Genomic DNA, 24253 nt, shown 5'->3' with positions numbered 1-24253 from the left:
TCACACGTATGTCTGAAGTTTCTCCTTTACAAAAGTTTATATTTTTTACTCTCCTTTACAAAAGTTTATATTTTTGTAAGGAGTAAAGGGTTTAGTAGAGCACTTGCTGGACAAGGCAAGTTTTTTTGTTAGGATTTTTCTGAAGTTTAGAAATCCAGTATAGGTAGGGAAAACTGAACTTACCTTCGTTGACTGAATTGTTAAAGTTTAAATGACATATATGACTTTGAAGAAATTCATCTTTAGAAAGTGAACTGCAAGTGAAAGTATGATTTCCAGATGTAGACTTAAAACGAAGTGAGAACTAAAAAAATAGCAACCATATTTTGTTTGTTATATGTTTCCTGTGTCAAGTTATAATAGTTACATGTAGCAAAATTTCTTCAAAATGTGTCAAATAAGTTTTAATATGTAAAAAGAATTCCTAAAATTCTTAAAATTACTTCACTACAGGCTTTACAAAAAGATGCACGAGAGAGAGAGAGAGAGAGAAGACCATTTACCTGTTTGTTGGTCCAGTATGAGACGTGTCTCTTCAGTATCAGTATTTGCCATTTTCTTAGAATTCCTTTATGAATTATGATATAGTGTGCTTCAACTGAGAATATAAAAAAAATTACTTGTACATTTTTTTTATAAAATAGTTTACGCTGTGCTGTTGTCTGCGGAACTAAGGATTACAATAATGATAAACACTTTCTCGCTATGATGCAATGTAATGCCCCAAAATACTGCTGTGTACCGACTTCCATCGGGTATATGGAAGGAGGAATTTCCCACGGACAAAGAGGTAAATTAGACAGAGAATCTCCTTAAAATATCGAGTTATCGATTTTTTCGACTAATAATATTAATTCAAAGCATATTTGTAAAACTGGTGAGTAAATTTCACAAGTATTTCCTAAAGGTGTTTTTATTAATTTATTCCCTTCATTAATTATATCTAGTTGCATGAATGAAATATGTGGAGATAACGAACAGCACTCAAAAATCCATTAATCATTACAAAATAGGAGCAGAGCAAACACGGACCTCTAAGACATTACAGGTGGGATCAGGTGCCATGGAGGAGTGAGCATCCCCTGCCGACCGGTCACACCCGCCGTGTGCTCCTTGTCATGATCGGGAAATAATGGAAAAAGCCCGTCGACAATTCAGTGTGTAAATAATTGCCTAACAATTAGTATGAAAAAAGTCAGTCAGTATATACTGTTCGGAAAAAAAAAAAAAGCTTAAAAGGAAGAATAACCTGAATTAAAAAATAGTTCTGTTATACAATTTTTTTTTAGATGGATTCGATTCATTCGAGTAAAATGCAATGTTTGTAACGCTATTGTTAAGTAAGTTAACAGCCTTTTTACAAAACTCACAAAGAGACCTGATTTGCAAAATGCTAAAATTTGACCTTTTTTTGTTTGTTTTTGATCCATATCTTCAGGTATAAAATAGCCATCAAAAGCTGGGGCTCTTGATATTTTGATTCTTTTTACTGGAATATGACGCTATTTAAAAATACTGCATATGATGTTGCATATCCCAAAAGGAAATTGGGCGACTGAAGCGGGTGTACCACAGTTTAAAATAACAACAGGTTTTAATGTTGCACATAGCACCACATGTATCCCATAAAACAGATACCAATAGCATTGTACAACAAATGATCGCGAAAAATATGGCAGACCACGCGTGACATCAGCAACACAGGATCGCTTCCGTGGTTTGTGTAATGTTCATCAATGTTTCACAATGCCGTACCGGTAGTCTACAGCAGTAGCTATCCATGAACTGCAGAGATTATCCAACAAGACAGTTTGGAATTGACAACAGGATGCTGGACCTATCGCCAGAGGACTTATTAATGTCATTGTTTTAACCTATAACACCGCAAACATCGATTTCAAAGGTTTCAGACCAACAACGTTTAACCAAAGCAATGGCGCTGAACAGCTACTGGTTCAACTCAAAGCTTTTTAAACCTCAAGGGAACGACTAAATGTATTTTTTATTATTAGTCCCCTACCGGTGAAACTGGAGGGGACTTCATATTTCCTCTGCGTATGTCCGTCCGTATGTCTGTCTGTCCCTCTGTCTGCTGTACCACTTGGTTTTCCGCCCTTTTTTCCTAAACGCTTGCAGATGTTGAGTGAGTGAGTCTTGATGAGTTACAGAATAAGTTTGCATTTCGTTCCGCCTTATTGATTTTTGACGGAATTACGAACCTTTTCAATTTTTAAGGGTTTTTGCGCAATTTTTTTTCTAAACGCTTGCAGATATTGAGTTGATTTTTGGTATGTGACTTTTACCTTGATTAGTTATAAATTAAGTTTGCATTCCGTTCCGCTTCAATGATTTTTGACGGAATTATGGCATTTTCAATTTTTAAGGGGAACTAGATTACACTTGTCGGTAGGGGAGTAGTATTGCTAATGCAATACTCTCAGGCCCCAAGACCGTAAACTGAGAATAGACTTAAGACAACATTTAAATTTTTAATATCTTGAGTTTTATTTCATGTATTTGCTTAGAGTTTTGCAATTTTATATAACATTTAAATTCAAATATATGATGAAAAATTTGTTTCATTATCAAAATTTTTCAAAAGTTATATTGCTTTGAAATTTTGACTTCAGTCTGTTCTCAGTTCTTGTACTTGGGGCCAGGTGAGGATATGGCCCATGGGCGTCTTGTTTGTTTTGTACATAATGCTTGCGTTTTGTTTAATTCCAGATGCAGGTAAGAAATTAGTCAACAAATAAATCTGCACCGATAAGTTTATTGAAAACCGATAATAATTTTTCTTTCTTGACAGTTGCTATAGAAAAAGCTGGCGTTCCTTTTCATTTAGCTTACCCTGCCAGCCACAAAGAAATCCAAAAGCGCAAAATAAGTTTTCCTATGGTTTTTTTCAAGCTTTCTTAGCCTTATCCTCTAAATTCATTTAGCCATTGAAAAAGTGTTGATATCAAAAGAGATTTGGGCCCTACTATCGATTTTTTAAATCAAATTCAAGCTTTACTTAAAGTTGCAAAAATCAATAATATTCTTAACTGTTCTTGTTCCTGACTGCATTATTAGTGGCATGAGATCAAACAGAACATTTTTATTATTTTTGAAATGGTTCAAATAATATCTCAAATTCCAATGAGATACACGGACAGACGTACTTGTAATACCAAGATAATAAACTGAAGGGTGAGCAAATATGGTTTGATGTAAACTTCTTTAGATGTACCTCATTGCGGTTTGAGACATTATTTTACAGGCTCTGCATTACAGAAAAGGATCGTTTGATGACTTCTTTTCAAGGACTGGTTTATTATGGGCATTATCATATTGGTGTTTGATTCAAAAGTCTCACGATATATAAAGATATTGCTTTTTACAATATGGTAAATGATTAAAGTGACCTGTTCTTTTTGTAAGAAGGATTTGTGATTATGTGATTTTAAAACGCTCTTAAAATATGATGAGTGTATGTTTTCCTTTAAAAATGCATTAAAAAGGTTTGGTAACATTTTAAAAAAATGTTCTGATAACATTTGCTATAACAGTTGATTGCTATAACAGTTGAAAAAAAGCATTTCCCCCCTTTTGTCGAAGCATTTTAAAATGTATTGGTACTAGCTTGGCTCTTTATATTGTTTTCAATCATTTATCAGTTTGTATAGAAAATTTCTATTCCGGATACATCATAGAAAACTACGTAAAATGTAGAAACAACATGCTTAAAAAATGCATACATACACGGTTTTCTTTTCTTTCTTTCTTTTTTTTTTGGGGGGGGGGGTCCTTCAGTGTAAAAAGCTGCAACTAAATAAATGCATACTAACGTTTGACGAGGTAATATCAACAAAATTCCTGCCCCAGGAAATCTTTTTAAAAAAACATGAATAAGTAGTTATATCTTTGAATATCTCATACTTGCAAGCACTCTTCAATATAATAATTAATGATATTAGATATTTATACATTTTGCAGTATTGTATTGACCAATTTGAGCATTTAATATAATTGTTTAATTAATCAATAAAACCATTTTCTATAATATATACTATAGCAATGCACACCATGACACAGGATGAAACTACGCCATTCAGTCAACTAAATGGTAACTGAAAAGTCCACTGAATGGCAGAGCTATGCCATTCATAATCAATTTTGTAAAATGTTTTATATATGCCTAAGAACTGTTACAATTATGAACATGTTTATCAAATTTACTTAATAAAAATGCAGTGGATTTTTTTTTTTACATAAACGTTTAATTTTGATTTTTGAGGTAAATTTCGAACACATATACTGGCACATATACAGCAGAAAGGAATAAAATACATTTTTGACATAGAAACATAGTCTTACCTGCGAAGCTTTCAAATATTACACATTTATCTAATGATTTATTCAAATACCAGGATTGTTTGAAATGCTCCTGGATCGGCTCCAATAAATCAATACTTACTAGGAAGATAAGAATTTATTATTTGGTACACGTATGCATCGAAACATTGTGCATAAATCTTTATCAAAAATTAATAATAACATGTCCATGTAAGGATGTTCGGTGCACCTTTAAACAGAGAGAGACATAATAGAAGATATATCAAAATCCTATTTTTGCATTTTTTTTTTAGAAAAGAAAGGTCAAAAGCATATTTTTTATCAAAATTATAAATTAAAATTTAACTTCTATAACATATTAGAGTTAAACAATGCAAATTTTACAGCACTTAGCTAAACACTGCTCGCAAAATCGTCTAGAAATAAGATTTTTGAGGGACTAATTTTGTGATGGAAGGATATTAAGAAGAAAATGCTCAAAATCTACAAATTTGTTTATTCAATATGTCGAAACTTTTTTAGTGTTTAGTGTAAATTATTGGTGTGTAAATCACAGACTTGCACGTAGGCATATTTCTCACGAAGCGCTAGCGCGCTTCATGAAGTATGCATACGTGACAAGTCTCTGATATTTACTTACTAATAACTAACACGAAACTAAAAAAAAAAAAGTACATACAGCAGGGTAATATATTACGATCCTGTTTATTACCAGGTCTTCCGTCCATAACGGAAAGCTATGTGATACAATTGTTTCTATTTAGGTTTTCTGTCGACAAGACAAGATTTCTATCATTACTTTTTAATGTCTCTCGTCTTCTTGTTACTCTTAGGTTTCATTTCTACTATTTTTATAATTAGTTCTACCGGTCAAAGAATAGAAGATAGATTTTTTTTAAATCTTTTATAACCCCTTCTAGTTTTTGTCCAATTTCAAGAAATTAATTTTTTTAAATGCTTTTTACGCGTATGGTCATTTTCTTACCGATATCATGCTTAACCACGTCTTGAAAATACAGGAGCGTCATATAGGGGAGGTAACTCTCACAGTCACAGGATTAAATGATAAACTTTTAACTCTGAATTAAAACTTCGTTGTTAGAGGTCCAGTGATGTAAGTATGTTTAAGAAAATTTTCCAATGGTGCCTTGAGGATTCCGAGACCTATTCCATCGTTCAGACAAACTGGCAATACTCCACAAAAGCTCATCATTCTTATTTGTTAAGTTAGTTCATCTAAGGTTAATGGCCCCAGAGGTTGGTATCCCTTATTTTGCATCAACTGACCTCCCTTTGCTTTCAAAAGATGACAATGTATTATTCCCATAGATAATCTTATATTTCTGGGCCGTCAAGGTAGCTCAGTGGTCATGGGTTCAAACCCAGGCGGCCACTGACCCTAGTTGATAAAAAAAGAAATAGGTACATGTAGCAACTATGCCTTCGTCAAGTGCTCGGTACTTTGAAATGAAAATTGCAGGTTTTTCTGATAAGACCTTGAAACCGATGGCCTGTGTCACGGCAGGCGGTGGCACGATAAAATCCCTCATTCCTCAATGATGACGTCTCTATATGAGTGAAAAATTAATGAACTGGACGTAAAACAATATACAATTAATTGATAAATCATTTTTGGTGTTTTATTATGAATATTATTGAAAACATGTTTATGTATCTAAGTATCTATACTTATAAATTAATAAATTTTGCAAATAAACTCCGAAACGAGTGCACCAGAGTTATTACTTACTCCTCTAATAATACACTGTATACAAGATGATGTCCGTAAACTATATTCAGATTTCACTCGCGTAGTAAGTATCTTACATTAAATTTAAAGTCTACTTTCATTTTTTATAAACAGCCATGAAATACCAAAAACGTGAGCACGGTGGCGGTTCCGGTTGGCGGATCTAAGTTACTGGCAATTTTTAATGAAACTGACAACAAGCAATTGTTTATTTATTTCATAAAATGTCATCACTCAATTATTTAATCAAAACTTGATTTAAATGATATAAAAGAAATAAGTTGTGATAACCGATTAAAAAGGGAAATGTGTAAATTATTTTTGTCATTCACCGATCTTAATATTGACGGAAACTTCTAGAACATCATACATCATCGTATAGTATCGAGCCCGATGTTAAAAAGAAAAACGAGACGATTATAGCTGCATGAACATAAAAAAGCTTTTGTGTGAATGGTCATTGAAATAATGGTAAATTATTGATAACACTATAAGTTGTGAATATGTTTATATATCGAAAGACTATTAGTAGGTTTTCCTAATAAATTTATCGGTAAAATTTGTATATTCCTCACTGAGAGCATAGTGGCAACGAACCCGACGTACTGTACTTCCTAATAAAAAGAGAAAAGTAATGAATAAGGTATTTTTCAAATACAATTAAAGCTGTTGAAATTTTGTGCTTTAATCAATACATTTCAGTTTTTTCTGAATACAGTTTTTTTTATCAAATACTCGGCCTATTCCGTTAAAAGCTAATGTTTACAAAAAAAAAAAATCAAATTATAATTAAAATGTGCATATTCGCTGCTTTTATCCTGGACGGTAATGAAATGAGAGCAATTGAAGTACAATATCCATATCATAGTATAACAGGTGTCACAATAAACGTCAATTGATGAAATTGTCATTTTTCAAGTTTTTGCACAAAAAAAGGGGGGGGGGAGGTACATCTACATTTGCTCCAAAGCTAAATGAGTGATTTGAACAAAGTATTTCTTCCTGCCATAAGCCTGTAGGCTGTCAGTAGAAACTACAGTATATATTATTGGAATTTTTCTGTGGGTTGTGGTATAATTCAATTCCCCCGCGCTTGCGCGGGATTTCATCTAGTAGTCAACTAAAAAAATATGTGACTGCTCATAAATTTGCTAAAATGTTTATTGCCTGAACTTAAAGTGAGCAAATATTTCACTGCATCATGCATAGTCAGTGACCCAACGTTTCCTGGTCATAGATGAAACGTTATGAGACAAACATTTACAAGACTAGGTATACTTTTTTGAGTGCAATTGCTTTTTCATGCTCTCAAATATTCTTTCTCTCTTTCTTTTTGGCTCTTTGTTTAACGTCCATTCCCTTTCGAACCCACCCATCCAACAAACCCCCTTTTTAAGTAATATGTATAGTTACATAAACCCATGCAAGGTATGGGGATATAGTTCTAAACTAGATTATAACAGGAGTTTCCACTGTATGTGCCTTCATGAAGGCCTTTATTGGTTATGAGATAAGAAATCAATACACAAGAGAAGACAATAACTTTAGATAGGAAAATAAATTTTGAGTTTTAAAGATATTATATAAAATTGAAGCAGAAAAGGCAAAGTTGATGAGGTCTAGAATGTTTTGTTTTGGAAATTGCAGAAGTAGAAAAATAGTAACTAGGTAATAAGGGTCTTCTCATGTGTTATTTCGCCGAAATATGGCTGAAATATTGCCGACTCGGCGTTAAACAATAATCATCTATCGATTTAATGTTATTTGCGACCATTAATGCTGACTTAACGAAAGCAAGCAGTTTTACCGGCGACGCGTGTACACGAGGAGCCGTTAAAACGGATGTTTGCGACCGTTAAATCAGTATTAATAGTCGCAAATAACGATTGAGAACACCTTTACTCCCATTGTAATGCAATTTATGCATTTGTTTTTGGATGTTTAAGTTTCAATTTGTCGAGTTTTGTTATATGAAATGCGTTACATAGCGCTGTGTTATTGCGTCGTTATTTTATTACGTCTTAATCAAAACTTTCATTCTCTTTAATGCTCATTAACTCCTCAAACATCAGTGCATTCGCCAATCAAAATGCACATTACAAAAAGTTCCATTAGAATAATTGTAAGAACGTAGCTTAAATTTACGGATCGAACTTGAAAATTAGAAACATGCACATTTTTTTGTGCGCAATAAATACAAACCTTGATCCGAATATATAGATCTCTGGTCGTCTATCTCAGTTTTTTTTTTCTGGCCAGCGAGTTCCGGATCTGCAGCTTCTCTACAGGAAAGGCGTAAATTTGATCGAGATAGGAAGGGAAATGCACAAAGCATTCAATGGTTGGTAATTAATTAACGATTTCATTTTTAGTCAATTCATTGATAAAAAAAAACTTTACAGATCCTAATTGTGGCTATTTGAATACTTACATATTCTGTATATTTTAGCGAGTTTTCAGCGGGGTGCTGATTTGGGCTTAATACCAAATTACAGAATTACATTTATCTGATAATTAGTTAAATACATATGTACTGATAATTAGTTATGAAAATTTATAAGGAGTTTCATACTTTTTATTTCAAAAATGAATACTTTTTGGGTTTCGAAGAGAATTAGAATTCAAGTTATTACTAGTCTTACAATTAAATACATATGTACTGATAATTAGTTAAATACATGTGTACTATCTGTTCCTCAAGAAACAAAACACTGGGTAAAAAAAGGTATTTTATTTTCTCATTTTAACTGAACATTATCCTTATATTGATGTATTTATATGAAAGATGAATTTCCTGGTGATGTCTTGCGTATAAGAGCGTAGTTGTAATTAGAGACCAATTAAAGGTTACCAGAGGAAAGGCAATGATTTGATAAATCAGACAATACTTTTGTCGAAGCAAGTCAAGATATTGAGAAGATTAGACGTGAAATGCTAGAACTGATGAGAGAGAGAGATTACACTGATTAACACTTGATATAGTCTAAGTTGCTACGACCTTAGGGTCTGTGGCTAAAAATTATTTTCTAGGTACTTGATTTACGAGTGGTATAATACGGTAGGTGAAAAGTAGATTACTTAACTCCTTAACATGCTTTAACGAAGAATGCGTTTATCTTTATCATCTTTGTTTTTAAAAGTTTCAGTATTCATTACAAGTGCAGAAAGACATATGTACAGGATCTTCGGCTTATCAAACAATTCATAGTACTTGACATTAATATAATGCACTCAAAGGACACATGGTAATTGTCGCATTTAAGTATTTGAAAATTGAAATTCTTTCTTTATTAAAAAAATATATACATATTCTGAAACCAGAAACATTTTTCCCAGTCTTTTGCAACAGATGTCTATTTTACGTCGCTGTACAGTGTATATATACAGCATCCCACAACAATCATATTAAGATATATAATTTTTGACTAACATTGTTCTTCAATAATTGCATGTAACCTCCCCCCTCCCCTCCCCCCCCCCACCAAAAAAAAATAGTGTGTTTTAAAATAATTATTATGAAGGAGTTATCTTGGGAACATCATTCTGAATGATTTATTTTTTAAAAACTAAATTCGAGTTTTCATATTGCAAATTTGAAGATATGTAAATGTTGTAAACCTTCTATTTTTGTATCAGGCATTGAAGATTCTCACATTATATGTATCTACTAATAGTAAAATTGAAACGATCAGTTAGGTTACAGATTTTAGACTAGTTATCTGGACAATAAATGTAAAGAACAAGATGTGTTTGTGAAACACTGATGCCCCCGTATGGCAGCTTATGGCGCAGGTTAAAGTTTCTGAAATGCAAGTCAAAATCCAGGCCAAAAGATAAAAAAATGTTGGTACCCAACGAAAGGTCTTGTCTCGAGGAATATACCTGTGAAATTTGAAACCCTAGCTCCAACTGTTCAAAAGTTATGGCGAAGGATAAAGTTTTTAAAAGTAAGTAAAACGTCAAGGTCAAGGTCAAAGTTGTTGGTATCCAAAGGAAGGTCTTGTCACAAGGATTACATATGTGAAGTATGAAAGCCCTAGCACTAAACATTCAAATGTTATGGCAGGGTTAAAGTTTTTCGAAAGTAGGTCAAACTTCTAGGTCAAGGTCAAAGGGTCAAAGTAGTTGGTATCCAAAGGAAGGCCTTGTCACAAGGATTACATATTTTAAGTATGAAAGCCCTAGCATCAACCATTCAAAAGTTATGGCAAAGGATAAAAATTTTCGAAAGTAGGTCAAACTCCTAAGTCAAGGTCAAAGGGTCAAAATGGTTGGTATCCAAAGGAAGGTCTTGTCAAAAGGATTATATATGTGAAGTATGGAGCCCTAGCACCAACCGTTCAAAAGTTATGGCCAAGATTAAAGTTTTTCAAAAGTAGGTCAAACTCCTAGGTCAAGGTCAAACGGTCAAAGTTGTTGGTATCCAAAGAAACGTCTTGTCACAAGGAATACACATGTGAAGTTTAAAACCCCAAGCACCATCTGTACAAAAGTTATGGCCAAGGTTAAAGTCTCATACAATTTTGCAAAAGTGGGTCAAACTCCAAGGTCAAAGTGAAAAGGTCAAATATGATGGAACCCAAAGAAAGGTCTTGTCACAAGGAATACACATGTGAAATATGAAAGTCATAGATCCAACAAATCAAAAGTTATGGCAAGGTTCAAGTTTTTGCGGACAAACAGACAGACAGACGGACGGACAGGATAAAAACTATATACCCCCGAATCTTCGATATGGGGGCATAAAAATATAAAAGAGGGCAGAAACTGACGAGCGAAGCTTTTCATATTGGTAACACGTATGCATATACAATACATAGAATTTTATTGTACACTTTATTTTCTTTTGTAATACCTATGGAACTGAGAACCTTGTTGCCAGTTGTTGCAAATGGTGTACATAGTCTTCTCCATCTTGAATCTCGCGACAAAACTCGCCTAACCGAGAAGCTTGTGAATCGTAACTTTATGCCAATTCTGAGTTTAATTCTGTGTTATTGAAAGTAGTTATTTCCAAGAATGAAAAACACACATCGTAAACATTCTGGAACTTTTAGGCGGATATTTTTTTTTAGGTTCTTCACTTGTTTTTGTTAGATGGAGGGGGTGATAAAGGGTTCAAAATTTTCATCTGAATATTTTTATTCTTGTTAACGAATTTGCTTTCATGCTTGTTAATATACATTTGCATGTGTGGTCTGTTTTGTTTTTGTTTTTTTTAATTTATTTGTTAGTTTCTTTTTGTTTCATGGTAATTCTTCTATTAAAGAGTCAGATTACATTTGATAGCACCCTCAACTCTGCTCTCTGAGACTCACCAACATAAAAATCTTCCAAATTGTGTTCAAGGGTTAATAAAATATATAATGGAATGGAAAATTCATTTTACCAATTTGGACCCAAGGTGCAGCAAAATAGTGTATAAAATCCATTACTAATAATATATGATGAACAGGGAGTTAGTGTCACGAGACATAAATATATACAAATTTTTACATGACTATTTTTATGTGTAATGTTTATGCTGCAGTAAATTAAATTGAATACTATACTTGCATATTACTATATTTCCCCAGATTTACTTTCATATGAATGCTTAAGCAGTGACGTGGCAAGACAATTCGTAATAAAATATCTGAGTAACGGTTCTACCAGTCTTATCAAAACCAACACCCATTCCCATGCTAGTAATTGAATGACCAGTAGGACAAGGGTGGTGTTTTAATTTTTTTTTTTTTTGGAGGGGGAGGACTTGGCATTGATTATTGATCAGTGTTGATATATGTTTTAGTACCAGACAATGAAATATAGAGAATGGATATGCTATCTTGATAGCTCCGCCCTCATAATGGTCGCACCATCTAACATATTATGCTGTATTCGCTTAAAAAGTAAGTTTGTTACGGATTAGCTTCACTTTTCCTTCCGTTTTGTAGAGTATCCTAGAGAGTCTGATCAGCGACGTTTTGAGGCAAACATAAAAAAGGTAATTAATATTTATTAAACATTATTTTATCTGAATTGCTTTGAATTGAAATGATTGAGTATGTAATTTCGTATTTGAGATAAATACCCTCTAATTATATTGATTTGTTTTCAGTGGGATCAAGACATTTATTTATAATTATGTGGATTAATGCCCTTTGATATCACTTGTTCTTGATCTCGGAATATATCCTTTTCTTTCTTTCTTTTTTTTTTGGGGGGGGGGGGTCATTCATTAACTTGTGTTAATTAACATTTTGTGTTCCATGTCTATATACTCTGGGAAGAAGAATTAAAAAGAAGTAACCTGGAAAAAAATGAATCCTGTTAATTTTCATTTAATATTCATTTTGTCTATATTTTTCTGTCTCTCCTAAAAAATGGTAACATTTCAATTGAAAACTAATCCACCTTAAACAGGTCGAGGAAACCATTTTCTGTGACGTCAGAATAAATTTACATGTTAAATGAGGCAACAACGTGACTGACAAACCAACCAATCAGCTAAATGAGTTGCATTATGGGTTACTACAAAAAATACTACTTGTACGTTTCGAAAAGGCCAGTTTTTCAAATAGCTCTCGGAAAGACATGATGCATTTATCCACATATTTTACACACTTAATATATATGTACATCATTATCTACGAATTCCATGCTCACATTTACATACAAATGTTTTACAACGGTAAAATCTGGGTTTTCTACACTCCATTGTACAAGTTCGTTTGTTGACAATTGCCTGGCAGCTTTTCCCGAGCTGTACTATCAGTGAATATGAATTTCACGTGACTATTCCCTGGTCCAAAACAATCGACTCTGAGGTGTACTCACATATTGTCATTGTTTACTACGATCCTTATGCTACTCAATACACGTTCTATGATCAATATACATGAGATTAATTGTAATACATGAAGATTACTGTGTAAAATAAATGCCGTGCAGCAATAAACTTACTTTTTTTTTTAAATAAATGCATTAACTTTTAATTTCTATTAAACAAATAATAAAGCAACAACGAATAACACCAAAAGCAATGCAAATGTACGAATATCAAGTTATATAAACTGGATTCCTATTTACTTGTTAAGACCTTGTGAGCGGTATTTCAACATCCTAATTAACACGGAAAATTGACTTTGTTTGTTAATGTGAGCATGGAAAATCTTATTTTGTATTAATCTTCGTATTTTTCACAAAAACATTAATAATAATTATTAGTTGACTTTCCCGCAGTCATTTGAAATAGCGTCCTAAATTTGCTTGACCCACGTGTTTGTAGTAAAATACAAACATGTAGTAGCCTATCATGCTTTTCGGCTCATTCATTGGATTGGACGATTGTTTGCTGTAAGCACCGCTGTGCGCAAGGACAACAATATCCATATAAGGTAGATTCCTCGACCTGTTAAATATCAATATAATATACGTAGTGTTGGATGAAGATTTTGATTTAATTTAGAAGCAGTTCTTATTTAATTAGTGGTGTCATGTATAGTGTTTTAGAGATATCAGAACAAATAAACTGAAACACAAAGGAAACACTTAGAAGAGAGAAAGAAAATATGGACGAAGAATTAGTAAGGACAACTTTCAATTGTTTTAATGAAAAGAAAACCAAACAAACAAAAACGTAAGGAAATATACATTATGATATATATAGATATATTTAAATTAAATGAATGAAATATTTGGAGATAACGAACAGTATTCAAGCTCAAAAGTCCATTAAATACAAATTTTGGAGCAGAGCAAACATGGACCTCTAAAATATCAGAGATGGGATCAGGTGCCATGGAGGAGTTAGCATCCCCTGATGACCGGTCACCCCTAATAAAAAAAAATACTTTAGTTAACTATAGTAAATCAAAGTGTCAAAGTAAATCAAAGTTTTCAAAGTGATCACTATAGTGTCAAAGTGATCACTATAGTAAATCAAAGTTATCACTATAGTGTCATAGTTATCACTATAGTAAATCATAGTTTTCATAGTCATCACTATAGTGTCATAGTTACATGTATCACTATAGTAAATCAAAGTTATCACTATAGTAAATCAAAGTTTTCACCATAGTAAATCAAAGTTTTCATAGTTATCACTATAGTAAATCAAAGTGTCAAAGTTATCACTATAGTAAATCAAAGTTTTCATAGTGTCAAAGTTATCACTATAGTTAACTATAGTTAACTATAATAAACTATATAGTTAACTATAGTATTTTTTTGTTAGGGACACAAAGTGTAAATAATGGCCTAACAATTAGTATGAAAAACGTCAGTCAGCGTTTGGTTTAATGATAAATTATATTTGCTGACAAGGTCATTGCATCGACCATAGAACTCACCAAATGACGACTTAAAACGAGACTGCTGATACTCCTGTTTCATTAACTTGTTTGTCAATAACTTGCATCGTTTTAGAAATTGTTCATACGTAGAGCATGCTCTTGCGTATCGAATCAACTGAGAGATGTAAACCCCGTATGTAGGTGATGAAGGTATGCTGATGCATAAGCAAGGGAAGTTGACGATTGAAAAAGTAAAGTCAACAAATTTATCATAAAGCTTGGTTGTTGGATTACCATTAACGTCTTTTTCTAGTAAAATATCCAAATATGAAACAGATGTGTCAGACTGAATCAAATTTTTTTTTTGTATTTATTTTAAGCGACCGACCAACTTTAATCTTGGCCACTGAAAAGTTTGTTTTCATAAGTGTATTTAATTCTTTTCTTTATTGTTTTAAATTCATTTTCATCTAAATCCGTTTTTTATCGACTGATTTTGTTCTACTGTTATTCTTAAGCGTTTCTGGAAAACAAAATGGCGGCCACAACATGTAGCCATTGTGGGTAGTTAATGTCCTAAAACAACAGCGTCATGTTAACCTTATTATATATCTTCAAATTATTACAATTTTGCAGCTATTAATTTTGGTTAAAATAAACTTGTGGATCTGAAAAGAAGTCTAAAATGTGAAACGTTTACAGACAGACACCAGACAAAATGTAATTAAAAAAAGCCTACTTAAGTGAGCTCAAAACAGACAGAAGCAGATTGAAACATTACAAATTTGAACTAAATGGGTGGAAATTATTACTGTTTTTTAGGGAAAAAATGATAATGTCAGATATAAAAAAGATTAAGAAACCCTCTTTTTCATCAACTTAGTACCATGCGTGAACTTTGAGTTTTTTGGAAGAATATGTGCATTTATTTGTGTGTTTCAAATACTTTATGTCAATATAGTTTATTCATTTCATTCAATTTTTTTTTTACATTTTATCATTAAAGAAAAGGTATATTTTATTCGGATTTTTGTTCATTTAAAAGGTCGAAAAGCACTCGAATGATTCAAAGTCGAAAGAGGAAAGGGGGACTGGAAAAGAAATAAATGAGCACGGATCTATGAAAACATGGCTTGCCATTATCATCAGTATCATTTTGATAATTGCATGGTTTTGTTACGATGATATCATTGCTTGCTGTTAACCTCCGTAAGAGCTGCGGTAAGATATAACATCATGTTTTTTTCTTCCAAGAATTGTTCTCTGCAATTTAAGCATTAGCTTAAAAACGAAATATCCATTGAAAATACTCAGACTGGGGTTAAATTTGAAAGCACTGTACAAGCTTTTATCATTTTCGACCTTTTCGCATCCTCATGTAGCGTAGATTAAGGTTTATTAAAATAACACATTAGGACATTAGTTTATGTAGTAAAATATAGGGAAAATCGTTCAAAATCTTTCTTTCCAGAACAACTGGCTCTTGATAAACAATCATCCTGAGGTAATGTAGACAGAAGTTTGATCAAATCATGTCCCAATGTGGGTGAGGCCACAATCGGAGATCAAAGTCCTACTTGGAATAACAAAAGTTGAAAAAGAATTTTAAAAAGAATGTCTGGAGCACAGCAAGACCATATTAATCTTAATGTGTTTGCATCTTTAGGCAATGTAGATTAAAGTTTGTTTAGAATGTATCCCAAGGGCAGGGTTAAAATAGGGGTTCAGAATTTTTGTATAAAATTGTAGGAACATATTTTTAAAAAGGAGTAAGACAATACTATATCAATCCGTATGCAACTATTTCATTGTTGTTTCATTTTTTTTAAAATTCAATTTATGGACCCTGGGGTTAGGGTGGGGATAAATCGGAAATCAGATTATATTACATAATGCTAGAATACAGGGTAAAAATCTTTTACAAAACAACAAAGCAATATTGATATTAAAGCATCCCTATGAAATTAGTTGCAAATCCGTTTGAAAATGAAAGCTATTTATAGCAGTCACATGCAAAAAAAAAAATAAATTAAATCAGCAGTTCTTGCATTAGAATTCATAATGTTTTGTACGATATAGGAGGCAGTTTACCAGAGGATCAGAAAAGACTAATTGGTGAGTTTTTTTAACTAATTTAATAAATTCAAAGAAACAGAAAGTTTTGTTTTAGCTTGTAAATTTTACATTAATTTCATGTCCAACATTAATACATGAACCATTTTTTCTTAACATGACAAATCATTTTGAACAGAACAGAATCTGATATTGCATCAGCAAACGAGCCGTGAGTACTGCGTATATATAAGGTTAATACGGAGTGCAACCATGGATGTCCACACACTTAGTCAACCGTTACTATAGCGAGCTGACAGAAGTCCATACACCAGCACTCTTCCACAAGGGATAAGCTGGGACTTTGCACAGAAACACGGCAAGCATTACCACATATTTGCCACTTACAGTCGATCAGTTCTATCGATTAGAAACACTGGCAGGCAAATCCCCACACCAGTGTTCTGCCAAAAGTATCAAGCAGGGAAGTTCAGTTACTTGATCTTGCGCACTGACAAACAGGGATGACTGCTCACTTGTCAGTATAGATGCCAAGTCGAGAGCAGGGAAGTCACACACTCTTTCAGTAATAAGCAGTGATGATCATGCACTTATTACTACATGTATATCACAGTACTAGTTAAACCTGGTAGTTTGCACACTTATACCAACCTCAAACATGTTTGTCGAGTTTGACCTTACATAATTTTAACGTACAATGCATTCGATTCGTAGTTTATTGTGTTTGACAAAGCTAAGAAAAGTGCTGAATGTATACCAATCTAACAAATCATACAGAAATAACTTGGAAATCATTCAATGATAATACTTTACCACTCTTTTTTTTAAATAAGAAATAACGTACTATTTTTTTTTACAAACAATTAATAGAATTAATAACAAGGGCGAAAACTTACGAAAATTCAAAAAAATTTCGTAACATTAAGAAAACTGAAGGAATGGTCTCATTTCTGATGAATAGTTAATCCCTGAAAGCAATGGGTATAAGAAAGATTTTTGACCAAAATACAAACGATTAAAAATATTCAAAATTAACGAATCTTAACAGTCAAAATCTTATTTTTTGAAATTCTGACAAATATATGCATAACTTTAATTCTTGTTTACCGTCACGATAGCTCAGTCATTGGAGCGCTCGCTCCTTGGTCGGAAGGTCGTCGGGTCGATTCCCGGCTTAGTCCGAAATATCTGACGTTTTCCAGGCTTTTTTTCACGATTTTGATATTTTACGTGGCAGGAAAACGTCAGAACCGGCGCCATTACGAAAACTGAAAAAATCACCGTCTCAAACCGGGGCTCATTTTCGATACTTGCGAACTGAATTAAATGCCGAGCTAACAATTTATCAGTAACACAATGCTTCTAGTACTCACCCATATCAATGAAAAGAAAATATCACTCCACATTTCGATACAGGTCTTGCAAGATTTTAAAATGCACGAAATGAAAAGAAAACTCGACCGTCTGATAAAATGTTTTCACCAGACTGTATATTTCATAAACAAACCCATAAAAACGATGTTGGTGAGTACTAAAGGCATTGTATTTTTAAAAAGTTGTTAATTCAGCATTTAAATCGGTTCGCAAGTGTCGAAAATCAACCCGAGAATGCCGCCTCCAGTTGGACACGGCGAATTTCCAGTTTTGGTAATGGCGCCGGTCCTGACGTTTTCCTGGCACGTAAAATATCATAATCGTGAAAAAAAGCCTGGAAAACGTCAGATATTTCGGACTCACCCCGGCTGTGACTGACCTAAGTCGATAAAAATAGGTTGCAACTGTTCCTTAGCCATGCGCTCAGCACTTTGAAGTAAAAGTTTCAGGTCTTTCGGATGACACCTTAAAAACCGAGGACCCCTTGACAAGGTAGGCGTTGGCACGATTAAGATCCTTCACTGCTCAATGGCCGTGAGTGCCGAGTTATGGTCTAAATTTGAAGCCCTTCACCGGTATACGGTTGAGTCTCTATATGAGTGAAAAATTCTCGCAAGGAATGTAAAGCAACAAACGATCAATCTTCAAACTTCATTTTCTATTATTCACCGTTTTCTGTCTTTAAGGAGAATTAATCTGCATCCACTGAATGAGTTCTTACGAGCTTACGATGTTCACTTTAGCTTTGTTTTGTATTTTATTTATTAGCGATTTGTCTAGAAACATCACCATTAATTGTTCCATCAAAATATGTGCTCAGTTCAAACGCCATAATTATTGGGGCAGGACATCAATACAACAATTAAAAAGTTGAGAAAAAGTTAAGTGGTCAAGGTCTAATTCAATACAAGATAAGTTTGATTAGTAAACTTTATATCTTTCATATGGCATTGGTTTTACTCAAACTCTTTTAAACGTATATAAAACGTACCGAAAACTCATCTAGAAGATTAAATTCCTTTCTTTTGCAACGTCATGAAACTATCTGTCTGCCAAAAATGTTCCGCCAAATTCTTGGCATACCCTTGAGCAAGCAAAACGCCAAATTTTACACCAAATTAAAAAACCTCTATACGATATCATACCAATCAAATTATATATTGTATTTTGACATAAGAATCAATATGAAACTACTTTAATACAAGTATTGAATACCTATTTTTTTAGGCATGGTGTTCTAACATTTGCGGAAATTTAGCAGAAATTGAAACTGAGGAGGAAAACACCTTCATCCTCAGGTTCACTCTGAGTAAAGCTAACACTACCGAAGGTTCAAATTTTACACTGTCGTTGACTTTATTTCGTAATCTAGATGCATTGTTTTTATTTGTTTTCTTCGTATGAAGTGTTGATTTCTTGACATATAGTGAATATGCACTTGAATTGAAATTAAACAAAGACTGTATGAGCTGAAATAATTCCAAGGCCTAAATTTATTGTAGCTTTTAATTAATTTTTCTTTTGTCCAATTCACCAGTGTATTGGACAAAAGAAAAATTAATTAAAAGCTGATTTTTTTAAGAGTAAAAAGTTTGCCAAGTGGCATAAAGGAATTAAAATTCAAATATGACACACCTTCAACGTAAACGGTCAGAGAATATTTCCTTGTTTCTAAGAATGTAATTCAGAAACGAAAATAGATAAATTTAATCAATATTTAGGAATGAATTAATTTATCATGGATTTCCATAAGAGTCCTTTTTATACTTGAAGAAATGAACTTAATTCTATTTTCACATATTAAAAGTACCACCTTTGTTTTACTAAAATAAATTAAGAATTAAAAAAAAATATTCAGAATTTTGACTTTCCTTTAGTTAATGTACTGACCTTGCAATGTGCATAGCTGCAGTAATTGCCATTTTGTGTCTTCACGCGACTTCTGTATCATTTCTGGATAGAGTTTTTCTTTCTTAACCAAAGAAAATAGTTTGAAAATGATTTATTGCACTAAAACTTTTAAAAAGCAGGTTCAGGTCTATACAGCCAAAAAATGTCCACTTTACAAGAAATGCTCATGCTGTTATGCCCCCACCCCCTAGTGTAAGACTTGATGATGAATACATTTACAGTATTTGAGTGAAATTTCTTAAAATTATGAATGGTATATTTGAATATGTTTCATTCTTTGCTCTCGTAGTTTTTTTTTTTTTTTAAATATTTGCCTAAGATATTTCATGTACATACATTCAAGAATTAAATTATTATCGTATATTTCAGAATATTTTATACCAATAAAAGGGTTGTTATTATTTTTTGGACGGTTGTATATCTTTTTTTTTTTTTTTTACATTTTAGATGGCGTTTGGGTAGGAGGCACGGATAAAGAATCCGAACGTGTTTGGAAATGGGTGTCTATAATAATAAAAATATAACAATTACATTTTGGCGTCCCAAAGAGCCAAACAACATCGGTGGTATTGAAAATTGTCTGGAACTCAAAGGAACTGAAGGAAGATCATGGAATGATTATTCTTGTTAAAGCAATAAGCGATTTCTATGTGAAGTTTTGCAAATTGAATAAGTTTTTGATACAGATTTCATTCCTTCACATATGCATTCCGATTAATATCAATAGTGTTTAGAGTGCTGGGTTCAAAAGAAAAAAAGGTTTTATATACTATAAGTATTAAGATTGCATAGTCATAATCCTTGGCTGGACCTCATTAAAAAATTACATGTTCTACCGTACAAGCTCATGATCAACAGCTGCAATTTTTTTTTCACCTTTGAAAAAAGATTACACTGAGATATAAACTTGTCTTTGTATTTTTATCCATTTTTCTATGATTAAAATACATATTGATTTTGAGGTCACTTGCTACAAACGAATGATTTTTTTCAAATCATGAGAAATGGAAACTAGATCTATGTCTATAGATAAAATAGATTATTTTTATTCAAGATTTCCCCAGTGTCCTGTAAAATTAGGGGAAAAAAAAAAAAGATTTGTAAGGGAAAAGGCAGAAAGTGTGAATTTTCACATCATAGAAAACTTGCAATTTCTCAGTATTTCAGGAGTATGTTATTTGCATCATGTTAAATATAGACAAAGTCATACACTTATTTTACGAGGGGTGATCAAAAAGTTCGCGAACTAATTTTCCATAAAAGAAATAAAATTAGATTTCAGTGTTCATTACTTTCTAAAGCAGTCCTCTCCGATCTTAATGCATATCTTCCACCGTTCTGCCCATGCGCGAATCACTTGATCCTGGCTGCCACGTGACATGCTCCGTAGCGTTCTGTTCACAGAAGCTAAACGATTTTTTCCGAGTCTTGTATTTCTTATGTGCAAGTTATTTTTTAAAACAAGAATAGTCCATTTGTCACAAATGGCCAAATATCGGCAATAGGATGGGTGAATAAGAATATCTTTTCCTAGAATGAGCATGGTGACCATCACAGCCCGACTTCTCCGTCTATGGTGCGTCGTTTTTCCATCGTGGATAAAGTAAGGGCGCCTTCTTTTTATCATATCTGATATGTTTAGAGTCTTAAGTAAACGGTATTTTAGGGATTTAATAGTTATAATATTTTTAATATATTCAACTATATTTTAACTGTAACCTGGCAATCTTTCTTAGCAAATTGCTCAACGAAGGACATATCTCTTCCCCAGCTAACTGTCACTGGGCACCAGAACAAATATCATTTTAGCCATCTCCCTTCCTTCACTAAATCAATCAATGTAAATAATGCTTGAATTTCTGGCAAGTTCTTTGACTTCATAAACGTTGTACAAATTATTATATGCTACTGTAAAGGACTTTCAAAGATATACGTTAAACTTTACGGCCGTTCGTTGCTTGGGTTTAACCGAGTCAACCATTTTTTTGTCACAAGTCATCTACATATTGACGTCATTTCCACATTGTGACGTCACAAAAATGGAGCAAAACATTACGTTACAATATTTATAGAACATGTTTATGACTATATGTGTGCCAAATTTCATTTTGATCTGAATAGTAGTTTTGAAAATATAGAGATAGTTTGCGAACTTTTTGATCAGTCCTCGTAGTTTGTAGCAAGTGTCCTTAATGATTTTTATTTTTTTTTAATTTTTTTTTTTTTGGATTTTCCATGAAAAAAGTAATTTCTTGTCTGTTTGTCTTTTTCTTCTCGCATGAAGTTGGCTAAGAAGAAAAAACGATCTTAGACGACAATGTTTGTCAGGAGTTCCTTTCAGTTAAGAAATTGTTTTTATACAATTTTGATAAAAATACAAGAGGGAAACAAACAATAAAAATGCTTTCTTTGGTCGTAAGTACGGGAATTAATGTTGCAGCGGTTGCAGAAAAAAAAAATGCATAACCCCCGTAAGCGCCTTATGTAATTTTTTTCTGCAAAAGCTGCAACGTTAATTCCCATACTAACAAACAAAGAAAGGCATTTTATTGCTTATATTTTTATCTGTGCAAATAATCATTTTAAGTAGGATTTAGTAGATGAAATATTGTATTATTGATATGTACATCATTGAACGTTTCATTGATGGAATAGCCATTGCTCAAGAAATCTGTACAGATGATATGCTAAGCGTTGTTTACTGACTGATAAACGGCAATGGTTTTCTTGAGAAATAAAGGAGATAATAATTGATGTAAATATTTAATAGTTACTACTTCATTACCTGTTACCAGAACAGGCACAAAGATATCGTTTAATAATATTGAAGGTATCCTTATCCTTACTGACCGACGATATTTTTCATAATGTTTTAATAAAATTAAAGAAAACTGTTAAACTCAATTTGCTTTAAAATTATAGATTAAATTTGGTCACATAATGTGATAGACATGCACTAACGTTATGACATGACTCTTGTCGAATTAAAGGCGGACCATTTTAAACATTGAATTGTTATTTTTGGATTCGCTAGTATTAAAGCACCACGCCGTGTCGAAAAATTATATACCGCGCAGTATGATAATTTGTCGGTACGAACAGGTGTTGTTGTACGACCGACGTCATCCAATAATAAGAATTCAATGCACATATATTTATACTCTCCAATTTTCTGTCGTTAATTTCATTCATCATTATAAAATTATCGCGTTTCGGATCTTTGAAATAGAATGTTAAATAAAGCAAATCAATATTGCGAGGGAATAATGACAAATAATTTTAAACATACAAATGTTATATTTTTTTCAATAATTTTGATAGGTTAATTGTTTTTAATGAAATTGAGCCAAAGCAATATACTTTTTGGTCTTCTAGTGTATTGAAAGTGTACATAGTTCTTATTGCGTATTCAACAGCGCAGTGACAAGGTTTCGTGTATGTGACATATGATCATAGTGATTGATTGATTGTATGTTGTTTTACGTCCCATTCGAGAATTTTTTTTCACTCATATAGAGACGTCACCATATACCGGCGAAAGGCTTCAAATTTTGACCTTTACTCGGCTCTCAGGACCATTGAGCAGTGAGGGATCTTTATCGTGCCAACGCCTTCCGTGACAAAATTGCAAGTGATAAAAATTAAATAAATTTGTATGTGAACTTCGCATTTGGCATGCAAATGTATTAAAATACTCTGAAAGATATAAATTTCAGCTTGTAGGTTGTGGAAGAATCTAATAGTACACCGGTTCTAAGAGATAATTATTATACAAATATGGACTCAATGTAGGTCAATATGCATTTATAAAGACCCAGGATGACATATATTGACCGAAGATACATGGAATATATCGACCGAGGGCGCTAGCCCGAGGTCGATATTGTCCATGTATCTGAGGTCAATATCTGTCATTCTGGGTCATTATAAATGCATATTGACCGTGCATGGAGTCTATACTTATTATATTATATAATTTCCCAAATTTATTAGTTCAATGTACATCTTCCTAATGTTTACAGAGATAGTTATGTGCTGTTGTTGTAAACCATAAATAAGTTGAATGAAAATGTTTCAGAATTTATTGAATTTTACTTCCAAATCTAACAACCAGAGTTTCCTTTCATTGAGCAACAGTCCTCATAATGTGTAACAGAAATCATATTAAGAGCCATTCTCTGTAACGACTTGAACTTTTATATAGAAGCTATGGCACGCATAGTCTCAGAATTTCTCCAAACTCTCTATGATAAAAGTCTTTGATACTCAAATCAGGCAGAAATTGGTTGCTACGTGACATGGTTACCATGGCAAAATGTCCTAAAGTTTGAAAAATGGCATTTTTCAACATGTTCAGAGTCCCCCAGTTAACGTTTGCAGCAAAGCAAACAAGTGGTAATGATTGTTTCTGAAAGTTGAAGGCCTGATGTCTTAAATGCATGATAAACATGTTTGGTAAATTAACTATTACATACGTTACTATGGAAACAAAGTATTCAAAAGTAATAATTTTGCTCATTTAATTTTATAA

At 32.8% G+C, this 24253-nt stretch overlaps 1 long non-coding RNA gene across 2 annotated transcripts; it reads left to right on the top strand.

Moving 5' to 3' along the window:
• Nucleotides 1-12030: 12030 nt before the first annotated feature.
• LOC133180456 (uncharacterized) lies at nucleotides 12031-19234 on the top strand. 2 transcript variants are annotated; one of them, XR_009720323.1, is made up of 5 exons: nucleotides 12031-12074; nucleotides 13575-13656; nucleotides 15410-15585; nucleotides 16444-16479; nucleotides 19039-19234. It is a non-coding gene; the product is annotated as an uncharacterized LOC133180456 (long non-coding RNA). The 2 variants fall into 2 exon arrangements; XR_009720324.1 differs by lacking the exon at nucleotides 19039-19234 and adding an exon at nucleotides 18580-18662.
• Nucleotides 19235-24253: the final 5019 nt, after the last annotated feature.

Source organism: Saccostrea echinata, unplaced genomic scaffold (assembly GCF_033153115.1).
Source record: "Saccostrea echinata isolate AGI-Se365-2 ecotype Australia unplaced genomic scaffold, CSIRO_AGI_Sech_v1 ptg000006l, whole genome shotgun sequence".
NCBI classification, from domain to species: domain Eukaryota; kingdom Metazoa; phylum Mollusca; class Bivalvia; order Ostreida; family Ostreidae; genus Saccostrea; species Saccostrea echinata.
The sequence above is the reverse complement of the archived record's forward strand: the minus strand, read 5'-3'. Positions and strand labels throughout refer to the sequence as shown.